This window comes from Pan paniscus, chromosome 2 (genome assembly GCF_029289425.2).
Source record: "Pan paniscus chromosome 2, NHGRI_mPanPan1-v2.0_pri, whole genome shotgun sequence".
Classification (NCBI taxonomy): Eukaryota; Metazoa; Chordata; class Mammalia; order Primates; family Hominidae; genus Pan; species Pan paniscus.
The window spans coordinates 152,879,826-152,894,951 of record NC_085926.1 but is presented as its reverse complement, the minus strand read 5'-3'; the positions used below and the strand labels follow the sequence as shown (position 1 = coordinate 152,894,951).

Genomic DNA, 15,126 nt, shown 5'->3' with positions numbered 1-15,126 from the left:
ATATATATGTGTATATATATATGTTTGTGTGTGTGTATATATATATTCTCACACATTTATCATCAAATAGGTATATTTGAGGTTTGTTCTCCCCAGCCAGGTAAGGTAATATAGTGGGAAAAGCATGGATTTGGAGTTTTAATTCCTGATTCTCTTAGCAGTATTGTCTTGCATTAGTTACTCATCTCCCTGCATCTCATTTTCTCATCTAATAATAATAACAATTATTCTACTCTTAGGAGTACATTATGTAATGTAGATAATGTGCCTGAGATGGAATAACCATCAGAAGAGTCCATTTCCTACCCGGATTATTTTGTACAAATGCATCTAGATGATCGTTCCCAATCTCTTCATTAATGAATGGCCACAGAGACAACCAGTTAATGTTGCTCTCTGTGGCCTTTGGGAAAGAGAAAAGTAACTGGTTTATGCCAGAATTAAACCTGGAACTCTAACCTAATGAGCAAACAGCAAAGAAGGCAGATCAATTGCAGACGTGAGGTGATTCATCATTTAGACCCTGGAGGTGTGTCTTGGGACTCAACTATCTCCCTCATATCTCTGAGACACCAGCGTGAGCTTGGACCCCTCTAAACATTCAGATCTATTCCTATTCCAGCATAATTGTGTCTCAATTCACTCAGTGCAAAGGCGAGAAACTTAAGCTGTAAACAATTTGAACAACTATGGAATACACTAGATTCTATCTTGAGTTTTGTCTTGCTGATTAAAAACTCATACTGAAAGAGAAGTTTGATTGTAGAAAGAACTGACATGAATTCTTTGGAAGAAAGTTTAATAGAAAAAGTTCTCTCTCTAATTTACTGATGGCCGTGAGGAATTGTGGGTGAGATTTTAGCCATCAGTGGACATATAACAGATATTACTGAGTGATGAGATAGTGAGTGATTTTTTAAAATCTTTACTTCTTTGTGCTTCTCCGTATTTCTTTCAATAAAAAAAATGATGAGGGGGTACAATCAATCAATGAATCAATCAGTACATATGAGAAAGAAAGACTATTTTGTGATTACTGTTGGGATAGAATAAAACACCTTCCCTGAATTCTTAGGAATTGCATTTAATGGAGAGCATTTTTGTCCTATCTATGTTCTAAGCCTTTTTGCTCAGAAGTTAGATTTTCTTTTCCTGAAGCAGCTCTTTCTGCCCATCCATGGATCTCATCAGCACAATCTGCAGGGTTTGTATGCAGCTGGCTTTCCCTGTTTTTACTTCTGAATGGGTGGCTTATTTCTTTCCAGCATTTTTTTTTTTTCTGATTGACCCAAAATGGGTGCAGATGTGGTAAGCACATGCTGAAAGTTGTTGAATATTATTTTCACCCTTATGAAAGGCCTGACATAAGCAGTTTCAGATTGTGTGAATTCTTAATTCTGCAGTGGGCTTCCAACAGTGGTTCTGTTGCCAGTGATAACAAAAACCTGGGAGAGACCTTGGGAGGTAAACCACAGACTTAGTTCCCAAGAATTGAAGACCTCATATGTTCCTTGGTATGTGATCTTGTGAAATGCAGAGGTATAAAATGAAGTTTTGACTTTCAAAATTGGTCCTAGGGACTAAATTATGATGTAAGGTATTTTCCCTATATGTTTTAGTGCATACTTGTAGAAATTGGCTTCTGTTATTTTCTTATTTACAACAAAGATCATCTTTTTGTGCCATTTCTGAATTTTGAATTTTCTTTTGGTTCTTTCTAATACCTTTTTGTTAGTGGCATGTTGTATTGAAGAGCCACTAAACTGGGAGTAAAAAAAATCTGCCTGTTTCTCTCTTGTTTTGTGAAACAAGTATATATTGTAAATATATAATTGCTGAAAAATAAGGATAATATTATATTCTACCTAACTTTTGTACACAATAGCTATTCACATTGCTCAAAAGTTGTTTTTCAATACTTACGGAAAACATTTAATTAAACAGAGTTAGCTTGACTGTATGTATTTTTTACTTTGGGGTCTAAAACTGTTCATTCCAGAGGTTCTAGGAAGATGAATTGTTTTTTTTAACTGGGGAAATTAGACTTACTTCTTGATAGAGGATCATCAAGGAATGGATTACATTTGTATATTTCCTTTTATTTCTGGTAAATAAAAAATTATAGGAGGCCATTGTTTTGAGCTACACTCCTACACTAGACCCCAACAGATCAGACTAAAAATCAAAACGGAGTCGCTCATGCTGTGGTTCCACATTACCAAACCAAAACTGAGTGGTTATCTAACCTTTGGAGAAGCCCAAAAGGAGAGATAACAGCTTAATTTCCCAAACAGACTGGTTTCAATCTACAGGATAATGAAGTTCCCTCTGCCTTTAATCTTTAAAGGGAAGGTAACCTGAAGTAACCTGATATTAAGCAATCAGTTATTTCTCTATTGTTTCCCTGTTCCTGCCTTACAAGGGAAATAGCTTTGAAATGACCAGTCACATTTTGTTCTACATTTCTGCTTTCTTCAGTTCTTCTCCGTCTATAAAACCAAACTCTTCCACTCAGCTTATTGGAACACTTATTCTATTTTATGGAATGAAGTGTTGCCCAATTCTAAAAATGCAATAAAGCCAATTGAGATCTTTAAGATAAATTTGTTGTAGCTTTGTCTTTTGGCAGATCTAAGCATACAAGGGCTAGATTAATGCACTCATTCATTTCCTTATTTAACAAAAATGTATTGAGTGCTTTCCACATACTAGGTACTTTGCCAGGGCCCAGGGGATACAGAGGTCAATTACAAAAACAGTCCCTGTCATATTGTCTGCAGACTAGTGTCGAGATGGACAAGTTAGCTGTTGCAGTAAGAGTGCATTAGTGGAACACCTGAACCTAGATTTGGGGGTCAGGAAAGGAATTCTGAGAGGAAAGTAGAACTGAGAAATAAATAGAAATTATTCAAGCCTGTGTGTGTTGAGAAAGTGGCAGTGTGTGCATGTGTTTGTACTTTAAGGAAGAGAAAGAGACAAGCACAGGGAGAGAGAGAACGTGAGTACACACTAATAGCTTAAGTCTACATTTGGATTGTATTAAAATAACACCAAAAGCTGATGGAAACTCATGCCGCGATCGTCATTAGGCTCTTACAAGCTTGCTGGCCAGTTTCAAAGTTTGCTTTCTTGGAACACATAAAGATAATTTAATAAATTTTCCGTTCGGGGTAGGAGAAAGTTAATAGACTACTAAAGGGCCTAATTTACCTCCCCGGATTAGATTAATCAGACTTAAAATAGGGCATCTAAGATGTAGATGCCATGTTTAAAAGTATACTCCGTGCAATTCCAGAAGAACAAAGTTTTCCAGAAAGCATTAGTGTTTGGTCAATGTAATAAGACTAATTTCTCAAGAACCTCACACCTAGGTTTCAGGTAAAAGGAAAAAGAAAAAGTAATGATGATTCTGTTTTTCCTTCTCAGGCACATTTTTCAATGCAATAGACTGTTTGGTTTGGATGGTGCAAGGATCAAATCTATGTTGTAAGAGGAAAGCCAGATGATCTTTCAAAATGCATCTAAAATTTCTTCAGCCAACTCAAAATGAATGAGTCATGTTGACGTTATACTAGGGAGCCATGTCTTAAGCTAAATTCCTCATCCTTACATGATACTGTTTTTAATCCTTTGGCCTATTTCCTGAACTATTCAGTTGGACTCTTGTGCAGTGTCATTTCTCACACATCTCAGAGCCCAAGTGGACTTCTTGATGGAGTTGGCTTTACATGCCGTGATGCCTCCTTAGCATTTTGTAGAAAGAAATAAGATCCAATCCAGTTTCAAAACACCCTGGTTTGGGAGGATTCTGAAGTTCCCTAAGACCTTTAAAATGCTTTAATTTCAATTCAATGATGGCAGCATGAATTAATTATTCAAAAGACAAAGGATGCCTCTAAGTGATCCTTCAAACTTGGGATTTATTAATTCATTCAAGAGATATTTACTGAATACTTATTATGCACCAAGCACTCTTCTATGTATTGCAGTGTGGCTGAAATCCTAGACATACCCAGTGCTGAGTCAGAATTTCAATATGATAAGACACACTCCACTGATCAATATATATTAATAAAAAATAAATAAAAATAAAAAATTCCATCAGTTGAGTGTTTCAAATGTTTGGGACAATCAAAATCTTGGCTTTGCCACTCAGTAGCTATGTGACCTTCAACTTCTTTTCTCTGAGCTGCCGTTGTCACATTTCTTAATTGTGTCCAACAACTACTTTCATGAGAAGAATGGAAGAGATTGGCTGTAACAAGTCAAATACAAGGGGAGCTGCTTTGAGAGCCCTGAACTTGCACTGTTCACCTGTCAGGTTTTATCTTTCAGGGGTCAGCCAAGCCAGTGGGAAGCCTACGACATTCCCCTGGGTCACTTAGTGAACTCCTACTCTTTCATCAGGCCTCACTTGAACATGACTTCCTCCAGAAGCCTTCCCAGACATCTTTGGTGAGTATATGTGCCTTATATGCATTTCTAGGGTATCCTATCTATCTGTATCATAGCATTTGTCACAATTTAATGTGATGGATGTCTGTTCTGTCTTCTATCTTTCTACGAGAGTCTATGCCTCAAAAGGGCAGAGAATGAATGTGTTCTGCTATCTATTTTAGTTCCAGTATTTAGAAGGGTCTATTTGTTATTGTTGAATGAATTAATGAATGTGTATCTGTATCACACAAGCTAAATAGAAATTTATGAATGAGATAAAGGTGCATATTGGTCTATATTGTTTGCCTTGCACTTGTATACATGTAATTTCAGTTAAGCCTCAAAACCACTCTAAGTGGTGGAAGGACAGACATTTTGATGCTTGTGTGCTGATGAAAATGAGGTTCAGAGGGTAAAAGGATTTTTCTGTGTTTGCAGAGCTAGAAAGTCAGAAGAGTAGAATTGGAACCCAGCTCAGTCTGATGCCACATCCTTTGTTGTTTCCATTAAATCAGAGAATTTCTTAGTGCTGAGAAACTATTCTGGAACCTACAACAAAGGCAAGTGGGAAAGGAGTCGCCTGGAATTTGATCTCTGTAGATGCCTTTTTCATTTAGTTTATTTTTCATTTTTATCTGTTGCTTTGCTCTTATCAAATACAGATAAATAGCAGCTGGTACTGGTGCTGTTGATTGCGATTTCTGTTTGAAAATGGAATCTTGAGCATCTGTTCTCTCCTTTTATATTTTACTGTGAGAGAAAACCTATTTTTTTCAAGAGGTAATTCATACACATGGTAAAAATTTAAACAATATAAAAACCTATTTTTAAAAAACATATACTCGAGTATTTCTGTGTACTTTGCTTTCATCACTAATACATCTTTAAGATTATTCCATATTGGTACGTAAAATACATATTTCATTATTCTAATGATTACATATTACTTAATTCAATTTGTAATACATAAATGGCAGTTTACTAATATAACCATATAAAAAGTAATCTAACAGAAGTTACAATGTTTTATCAGGTGAGCACTACACTGTTATTTTAATACTTGCCAGTTAAATCAAGCAATGTGACTGCTAAAAGTAGAATTCCCATACAGTAGGAAAGCACAATTTATTTTTATAATAAAAGCAATAAATGTGTTTAAAAATTTCAATCCTTTATTGTGAGTCACTTGTGGCCAAGTATCACTTAGAATAAGAGTTCTAGAACTAAAAGTGTCTTTAGAGGCCTAGTACAGTTTGTTATAAGGAACACTGTGTGTGTGTGTTTGTGTGTTTGCGTGTGTGTAAGACTATTTAGAAAAGTAAGCTTATATAAAGGTATAATAATGTCTTGTTTATTGAGTATCTACTTTGAGTCTGGCATATCATCAACATTTTATATCATTATCTTATTGCTTACAATCTTAGGGATAGGTACTATTATCATTTTTATTTTACAGGTAGGAAACAGAAATGCAAACTCTTTCTGATTCCAAATCCTATGTTTATAACCACAGCACATTATTTGGTCTATTAGATGTAAAACAACTAAATTCCAGAAATAGTCTCCGAGCCCACCTACTTAGCCTCAATCTTCAATCTTGGAGGTCCCTGAAGGGGCTCCTCCATCCTTTAAGGTTTTTCACATGTTTTTACAATTGTTGCAGAGCCCATGCCAGGGTTAATAATCAGCCACTACTTACTGAAAACTGTACCAGTTTTGAAAATATTAAAGTACTTCTGAACCATTTAGTAAATAACCCTCTATGACCCAGCTACTCTCTAAGACTGACTGGTTGTTGTGGATTGAATGGTATCCCCAAATTTTGTATGTTAAAATTCCATTCCCCAAGACCTCAGAATGTGAACATATTTGGAGATAGGTCTTAAAGAGGTTAAAATGTGGCCGTTAGGGACGTATCCTAATCCAATATGACTGATATCCTTATAAGAAGAGGAAGAGACACCAGGGATGTGTACCAACAGAGGAAGGGTCGTAAGAGGATACAATCAGAAGGCAGCTGTCTGCAAGCCAAGGAGGGAGTCCTGAGGGGAGATCAAACCTGTGGACACCTTGGTCTTGGACTTCTAACCTCCAGAACTGTGAGAAAATAAATTTCTGTTGTTTAAGCCACCCAGTCTGCAGTATTTTATTATGGCATCCCTAGGAGACTGATACACTTGTTTCTCTCATAATCTGGAAACTAAAGAGCTGGTTCCTGGCACACACCAGAGGCCTCCCCAAGGGAACTTGCTCTGGTTGGTTACTCCTTGTGACTGTGGACATTTTGCTTGTTTTCAGCAATCTATGCTGTAATGAATGTTCTTGTACATATGTCTATATATTCATCTGGGGATATATTTTAATATACGTTTCTAGAAATAAAATTGCTAGGTGGGTTGACTTAGAAAATAACTTCATGTATTTTAACATTCTTCATAAAATACCTTTAAAAATTTATCTGGGCAAAGCTACATTTGTGAAAGACACTTGTGTATTTGTTGTGCTCATTTTGGTTTCTTCTTGATGCTAATAGCTACCTTGCCTTTCAAGGGAGAAAAAGTTTCAAAGTAGAAAATATTTCAAATGCGTTAAGTAGAGGTTTGAAACATCCCATAACCCACTAAATGAAGCCCAAAGCCACAAAGGGCAGAAAGGTCTAGGCAGCTCTGATAATGACTTTAAGTGGGAGCAAGGCTGCAGAGCACCATTGCTGAGAATAAAGGCTTAACATAATGCCTTTCTCCTGGGCATCCTTTGCCCACAAAACTTACCCATAATGACAGTTTACATTATGTTCATTCCTTCAGGAATAATTACTGTGCCTCCATGTGGAAGTTTTCTCATTCCAAAGAAGCAGGATCATCCATCATATTAACGTGATATGGTTTTGCCAGATGCCAGATGAATTAGCAAATGGTATTCAACATACACATTCATCAATTCTGACTAGTGCGTAAATAAAATCATAAGAATATAGCTTTGGAAAATACTGGTGGGCATTGTCACAATATTTTAAAAATTGTCCAGACAGGTATATTTTTCTCTTAGTCACTTAAAACATTTAGAATTAAATTAACTTTTGTCAAAAGATGGCTCTTCTTTAATATAAATTGAAAAAGGCCAGAGGCAGAAATTCTCCAAATTGAGGATATATCAGAATCACTGAGGGTATGTTAAAACACGGATTACTGAGGCCAGGTGCTGTGGCTCACGCCTGGAATCCTAGAACTTTGGGAGGCCCAGGTGGATCACCTGAGGTCAGGAGTTCGAGACCAGCATGACCAACATGGCGAAACCCCGTCTCTACTAAAAATACAAAAATTAGCCACGTGCGGTGGCGGGCGCCTGTAGTCCCAGCTACTGGGGAGGTGGAGGCAGGAGAATCACTTGAACCCGGTGGGTGGAGGTTGCAGTGAGTTAAGATTGTGCCACTGTATTCCAGCCAAGATGACAGAGACAGACTCTGTCTAAAAAAAAAAAACAAAAAACAAAAAACAAAAAACCCAAAAATCAAAACAAACAAAAAAACCAAAAAAACCAAACACAGATTCACAGATTACTGGTCCTTACTCCAAAATTTTAGACTGAGTAGGTCTGGAATGGGCACATGGTTCTGCATTTTTAATAAGTTTTCAGTTGATGCCAATTGATGCTTCTAGTCTGGAAAGCACACTTTGAGGATTGCTGGTCTTGGAAGGTCTTTTACAAGATTTAAGTCACATACCAATCACTTAGGTATCTTTTGAAAATACAGATTCAGATCCAGTAGGTCCTGGGTGGTGCTCAAGATTCTGCTTTTTTTTTTTTTTTGAAACAGAGTCTTGCTCCGTTGTCCAGGCTGGAGTACAGTGGCATGATCATGGCTCACTGTTACCTTGAACTCCTGGGCTCAAGGGAAGATTCTGCATTTTGACAATCTCCTGAGAGATGCTGCTGGTCCATGGGCCACACTTTGAGTATCAAGTGTGTTTCAATGTATAGTATATTTAGTTGGTTGACAATTTAGGGGTTGTCTGAGTAAAAGATAAAGGTAATTTTTAAAATATGTATGACTTTCCCCACTTTCTTGCAGTTTCTCTATTGAATGTTGAATGCCTTGAAACTGATTACCAGGCCTTTTAATGTAACTTAGCTCATGGTCCTCTCACCCAGAAAATGTGACCAATTTGACCCATACTTTCCACCTCCAAATTTTGCTGAGGCCCAGTTTGATATGTTTTCAATTACATGCTCAGAAATAGAAACTGGACACAACACATCTTTGCTCATTGAGACCATGTATATGCAGAGTAAATAAGTAATTTACCTAGGACACAAAACCCAGGGCAGGTATGCTACTTGCTCTCTTGTTGCTTAGGAGAGGCAACATGGTGGGAGTGGATTCTAAAGACTGTGTAAGGGAAGAAAGGAGATAACCTTGATGATCTGGTGATGATAACAGTTTTCTAGAAATAGGGTGTGGCCTAGGTAGAGGTTTAGAGTCCAGAGTGGGGGCAATTACCCATACACAGTAGCTAACTTCTCTAGCAGACTTTTGAGGTAAGAAAGTAGAAGTCTTTTCCGTTTCATGAGGCCAAGTGTCACAGGAGGACTTCAGACTTCTGTCATCAGTTTCCAGCATCCATTCCTCTGTCCTATCACTTCACCTACCAGTGTATATCAGTTCAAACTGGGGTCATTAGGCTCCAAAGGATTGAATCACAGAACCACAGAATCTCAGAGTTGAGAAGAACCTTCTGGCTTTTTCTCCTCTGAAACTGTGATTCAGCCCTAATGAAACTCAAAGTAGATACGTTCATAATCCATCTCTAAGATAATATCTCCTAGATATCAGAACAAATTCAAAATATGAGGATCCTTTGAGGAGTATTAAGACACCTCAAAACTGAACTAAAATTTGGAATCAATAAAATCAAATAGTGTTGGAAGGGATGAGAAGTTTTGTGGGACACTTCACTCAACTATGGAAGAGTAAGCAAACTAATTTGTTCTCCTATGAATCTTGCAAATGTTAGCCCCAGATTTTCTAAGTTGGCATTAGATTCAAACATTCTATGTATTGTACACAGATCTGCTTAGATTGCATGTCACAATATTTGGTTTGGTAAATATAATCAATATAACTAAAGAGTTCTTCCCAAGGGCAGCAACCCTTTTTCCCTAGAGAGTCTCAGTCCCCCGGTGATATGACAGGGCTGTGATAGATTGTCTATCCAGCTCTCCTGGCTTTGGCCTCTGCACTAAACTGCCCACTCTCTTTGAGGACCTCAAGCTTTAGAGTTGAATACTTGGCAACCTTTCTGAGCCCCACAGCATATAAAAGCCACAATTTTTGTGGCCTTGCAAAGAAGGCTACCCTGTAGTGTTGCAAAGAATTAAATACATTTTGTTTTAAAAAGATATAATTTTATTACTTTTAAACACCATGGGTAAATCACTTCACCTCTTTCAACTTGAAACAGACAATGAAAGTTTAAGAGACTCAAATCCACTCCCTAAATCTGAGTCCCTGCAGCTGTCCTGCCTTTGTTGCCCTTTCTAAAACTGTCTAACCAAATCTAGGCAGATAATCTCTTTAAGCTCAACATTTTCCTGTGTGTATAATAAAAATATTATTATTAATTATTTATTCTGTGATTAATAGATCATTTATTTAGTGACCATTTATTGAACCCTACTAGAGTTCCCTTTACCCAAAATGTTAGACACAAAGAAAATGAATGAGGCATGGCCCCTGCCCTGCAGAAATCCACTGTCTAGTAGGGGAGATAAGCATTCATTTTTCATTAATTCATTCCAAGAATGTACATTGAATTTCTATCATGCCCCCGCCACTGTTCTAAGCGCTAAGGAGCTTACGTTTTAGTGGTGGTAGCAGGGACAGGGGAGAGGGAGAAGATAGATAATAATCAAGTAAACAAGCAAATGACATAGTATCAGTAAAAATACTAAGAAATCAGGGTAAAGGAACAGGGCGTTCAGAGGAGGCATTTCTTATTGGGTGACAACACCAATGAGACTTGAATGATAAGAAGGATCAGGTCATGTGATGATCTGGAAGAAGAGCATTCCAGGTGGTAAAAAGATCTGGAGTCCAAAAGAAATACCCTGTATTCCAGGGAGAGAAAGAAGATGGAGGGTGAAGGAGTAATGACACATAATGACAATGAGAATAGATAAATGATAAGAGAAAAGAAAGTATAAACTGCTTTGGAAATATGGGCATGTGTAACTGTCTGGAAAGGGTAGACGGATGTGGGGCCATGTCTTGGGGTGAGGTGGCTTTGCAAAGAGTCATTGAGAGTAGGCACCAGCAATCTTTTATCTAGGATGCTTCTAAGATTCTTGCCTAAGGAGGCGGAGGAAATGAATAAAAAGGGAACCAGGCTTGGGGAGTGGGATGGAGAGGGGAATGCTGTCTAACAGCGCTTTCTAATTTTATGCATTCTCATAGATGAAAATATCTAAAAGGAGTTTACATGCCTAGAAAAACAACTTTGTAATAATTGTACACGATTAGATACACTTTGGCTCAGTTTTATTTTGAGTGATCATAAATTCCAACTTAGTAAAAAGTCTGCATTGAGATTTTTATGTAGCCTTGCCGTTTTGTCTAGGAAATTGAGATCTATGCCAAAAAGCTTTTTCCTTATCAAGCGCTATTGATTTACATATCAATTTTTAAAGAATATTTATGTGTGTGCACTGTGTATTTTTTCATTTTAACAGAGATGTAAGGGAATAAGGCATAATTCTCTTATTACAGTAGTAATAAAGGAATAATAGTAATAGTACTCAGTCATCTTGACTGGTCCTTCTGATGAGGACTGGGAAGACTCTGAAAATGTTATCTACTTTGTGGCTGGAAAAAAATTAATAATATTAACATTTAAAAATAAAAAGAAATTTAAAACACTATGGGCTTAAAAACCATAACATAAGTTCTGGAACTCGTGTGTGTGTGAGATAGAGAGAGAGGGAGAGCACAAGGGACAGACAGAGATGGAAACTGAGACAGAGATACAGAGAGATTGTCGTTTTTGAAGAGAACAAATGATCCAGGTGTGCTGTGGGTTGTCCCATGGATCTTATTGTTCCTATTTTTAGACCCCTCAGCATACCTTGGGCTTTATGAGTGAAAAACAAAATGCAGTGGAACTCATTTAGTGTCACCTGAAACCATGTGATATAGTCAAACTTCCCTTTCATATTCTGAGAAAAACATGATTTGAGGTTTTAAAATTTTGCTGGCATCTGTCCCCTCACCTTTATAAGTGGAACCAAGGACAAAGCTAGTGTTGTTTGCTGCTAGCTCTGACAAGTGAGGGCATTATAAAATAGATTTTATAATTACTTAAAGAAATGCAAAATTCCATACTTTTCTTTGCATCCCTAGGCAGTCCCCTCCCAAAACTTTATTTTTAACTAAGATGATTTTAAAGCTTGGTATTTTCAAGAATTGTAGTAGTGTTTGTGTTCTTTAAAAAATAAATTGCATTTCTACGCATCAACAAAGGTTATAAAGTATGTAATGTTTTCTCTCATGTTTTATCTTTTAATAGAAAGATTAGAATAATAGTACTTCAAATTGAACTTGGATAGCATTTTTAACCAATTTTTTAGAAAGCATATTTTTGTTCTATCTTTTTTATACACATTTGAATTACTCTTACAATTTCAAATTCACTATATTTCCCAGAGGTTTACCTCACAGAGAATGGAGCATTTTGCAGTTAAACTTGCCTAGTGGCTGAAATTGTTCAAAGCAATTTGTCCAAGGTTGCACCTGAATTAATGTGGTGAATGGATTATATATTACGTTACTTTTTAAAATTCAGGACACAATGCAACCTTTTCATTTATTCAGGACCAGCATTAAGGTATAAAAAGAGTAAATGATGTGACATATGATTTGAGGAGAAATGCTGAGAGACACCCTTTTCCATTTACTTTCCTTTTCTTCCTCCTCAGGGCCTAAACTTTCTCTCTTAGAAAGGCTTTGTGTCTAGAAGTATGAGGGCAGAATGCAAAGCAATGATTAAACTGTGACTTATCTGGGTAAATGTATTTATCAAATTACCTAGCAAGAACTTGGGGATGGTGGAGAAATATTACCAAGTATTTATGAGATAGTGGAGGAGGAAAAAGCCCTAATTTTCTTGCTCCAATTTTCTTACCCATAATGTGTATGAGGAGTTGGAGAGCTTTATAGGGACACAAGGATTATTTAAGTGCCTGGCAAGCTTAGTTGGTAAAGCGTGACACTCCTTTATTTATTTATTTGTTCATTTATTTATGTATTTATTGAGACAGGGTCTTGCTCTGTCACCCAGGCTGGAGTGCACTGGCGTGATCACTGCAGCCTCAACCTCCTTGGTTCAAGCTATCCTCCCGCTTCCTCAGTAGCTGAGGCCAGAGGCATGAGCCACCATACCCAGCTAATTTTCTATTTTATTTTGTTCTTAGTAGAGATAAGGTCTCACTATATTGCCGAGGCTGGTCTCCAACTCCTGAGGTCAAGTGATCCTCCCTCCTCAGCCTCCCAAAGTGCTGAGATTACAAGTATGAGCCACCATGGTCAGCCTCTTATTTTTACTTATGCAGCTGTAGAGAGATGAAGCCTCCTTGTTTGTCCATTGGATTCAATTCTTCTGGATACTTTTCTGCACCTCTCCATATTTGTTCCATTTCTTGGAATGCCCTTTCTGACCCAGGCCCTAGCTTCCTAATGAACTTCTTTCTATCTTCGAATCTCAGCTCAAATGCTGCTTGTTTCTTGAAATCTTCTCTGACTGATTCATTTCTTCTCTTCTGGAAGGAGTGTTTGCATATCTCCTTCCAGAGCATCATGTGTGTCTCCACTGTGGTTAGCTTTTCTTACAATGATTTGTTTGGGTCTCTTCCTTGCCATATTCTGAGCTAGCATAGGATCCCTTATTACTTTCTGGAGGTCCTGGCAAAGTTATTCAATAAATGCAGAATAAATGCATTGCAGTTCTTGCTCTTGTGTGTTTCCCAAATTGTTTATCTTCTATATATGAAGTTAAACATTGCTAGATCATCTTCCATTTAAATACTTGTATTTTTTTGTTTATTTTTTAGTTATGCTTTTTTACCACTAGTTTGTCACATTCTTCATAAAATAAAAATTATATGTGTAGAGTATGATATTATATTCATCACTGTCCTCCAATCCTCCAATCCATGCTACCCCATGCCCCTTCCTTATCTTTCCCAGAACAGGTAACTGATGGCTGTCCCTTGCTTGACAGAGAAAGAAACAGCTATCCACTTGAAAACCCACAACTCCTAACCTTTTTCACTGACCAGGTTCTACTTCTCTCTACCTTATAAGAGATTCTTTCTTCAACATGTCATTCATCTCATTTATTTTGTATATATTGGGCTACAACTGTGCTGAGTTTCTCCCCCTTTATGTATCTTCAACCACTCCAGTGAATTCTTCCCCTCAGCAGGTAGATACATCTCAAATCTCTTTAAATAAAAAAAACTATCTCTTAACTCACACATGTTCCAATATCTCTGTCCTTCCTCCTTCTCTATGCAATAAAACAATAGTTACCCACAATCTTAATCTCACTTTCTATTGACTCCTGAAACTAATGCATCACCCATGATCATTGCTAAGGCCAATATTCATTTCAGTCTTTAATCTTACTTTTACTCTCAGCTGCATTCGACTATTTTGAGCATGGTCTTATTTTTGGAATTTTCTTCCTCCTGGATGTTTTATACATCCATGTCCCTTTGTGATTTTCTACTTACAAATTGCCAGCCAATCTTTTGAGTCAACTCTATGAGCTCCTCTTTTCCTACTTGCTGCTTAAGTGTTAGTGTTTTCCAAGGTTCTGTTATTGACTTTCTTCTCTTCTCACTTTGCGTACCCTCCACAGGTAGTTTTCTTCATACATGCAACATCAACTATCAACTATGCTGAAGTTGGTGCTGAAATTGGTATACCCAAATGTCTGCATCCAGTCCAAATAAAACTCTGAATTCCCAAGTCCCCAATATGTGACTTGGGAGTCATTCTTTACCTTTTCCCTTTTTTCATCTCTCATATCTAATGTTTCACAGCTGATGAGGAGATGGAAGCTGAAGCCAAATAGTTTCCTTCTCCCCACATTTTCCTCCCAAAGGAAAGTTGAAGAGCATTCCCTTGTGTACTCCCTTGTAGGAGAAATATTGCCAAAAGTTGCTTAGGTTCAGGAGCATATATTTAGCATTGGCCTCGTGAGGCCAGTGTACAGCGGTAAAGTCTTTCGAGGATGCATTCTTCCCTCAGGACTGTAGGCTCCCTGGAAGATCCCCCATACAGCATTCATTTGTCTCATCTTCTGTCCTCTCCTTTACACTCCCATGCCTTTCCTCTTTCTTCTCTTTCCTTCTTTTCCTCCCTTCTCCCATCCCATCCCATAGGTGTGAACTTTCTGCATTTTGAAGAAAGATTTATATTTTTGGGTGGACTAGACAGATCTTTCATTCTGCTTTTCTTGTCGATTTTTAAGATTGAATTTGTCTAGCAAAAGAAACTTCTTTTGAAAACAGATAATTCATAAGACCTCTTGATATGGTTTGGCACTGTGCCCCAGCCAAATCTCATGTCGAATTTTAATTCCCAATGTTGGAGGAGGGACCTGGTGGGAAGTGATTGGATCATGGGGGCAG

General features: G+C 37.4%; 1 long non-coding RNA gene across 1 annotated transcript; it reads left to right on the top strand.

Annotated features, from left to right (window-relative positions):
• The first annotated feature begins 2,521 nt into the window (after positions 1–2,521).
• On the top strand, positions 2,522–6,567 carry LOC134730056 (uncharacterized). The gene is made up of 2 exons (XR_010111680.1): positions 2,522–4,455; positions 4,876–6,567. It is a non-coding gene; the product is annotated as an uncharacterized LOC134730056 (long non-coding RNA).
• Positions 6,568–15,126: the final 8,559 nt, after the last annotated feature.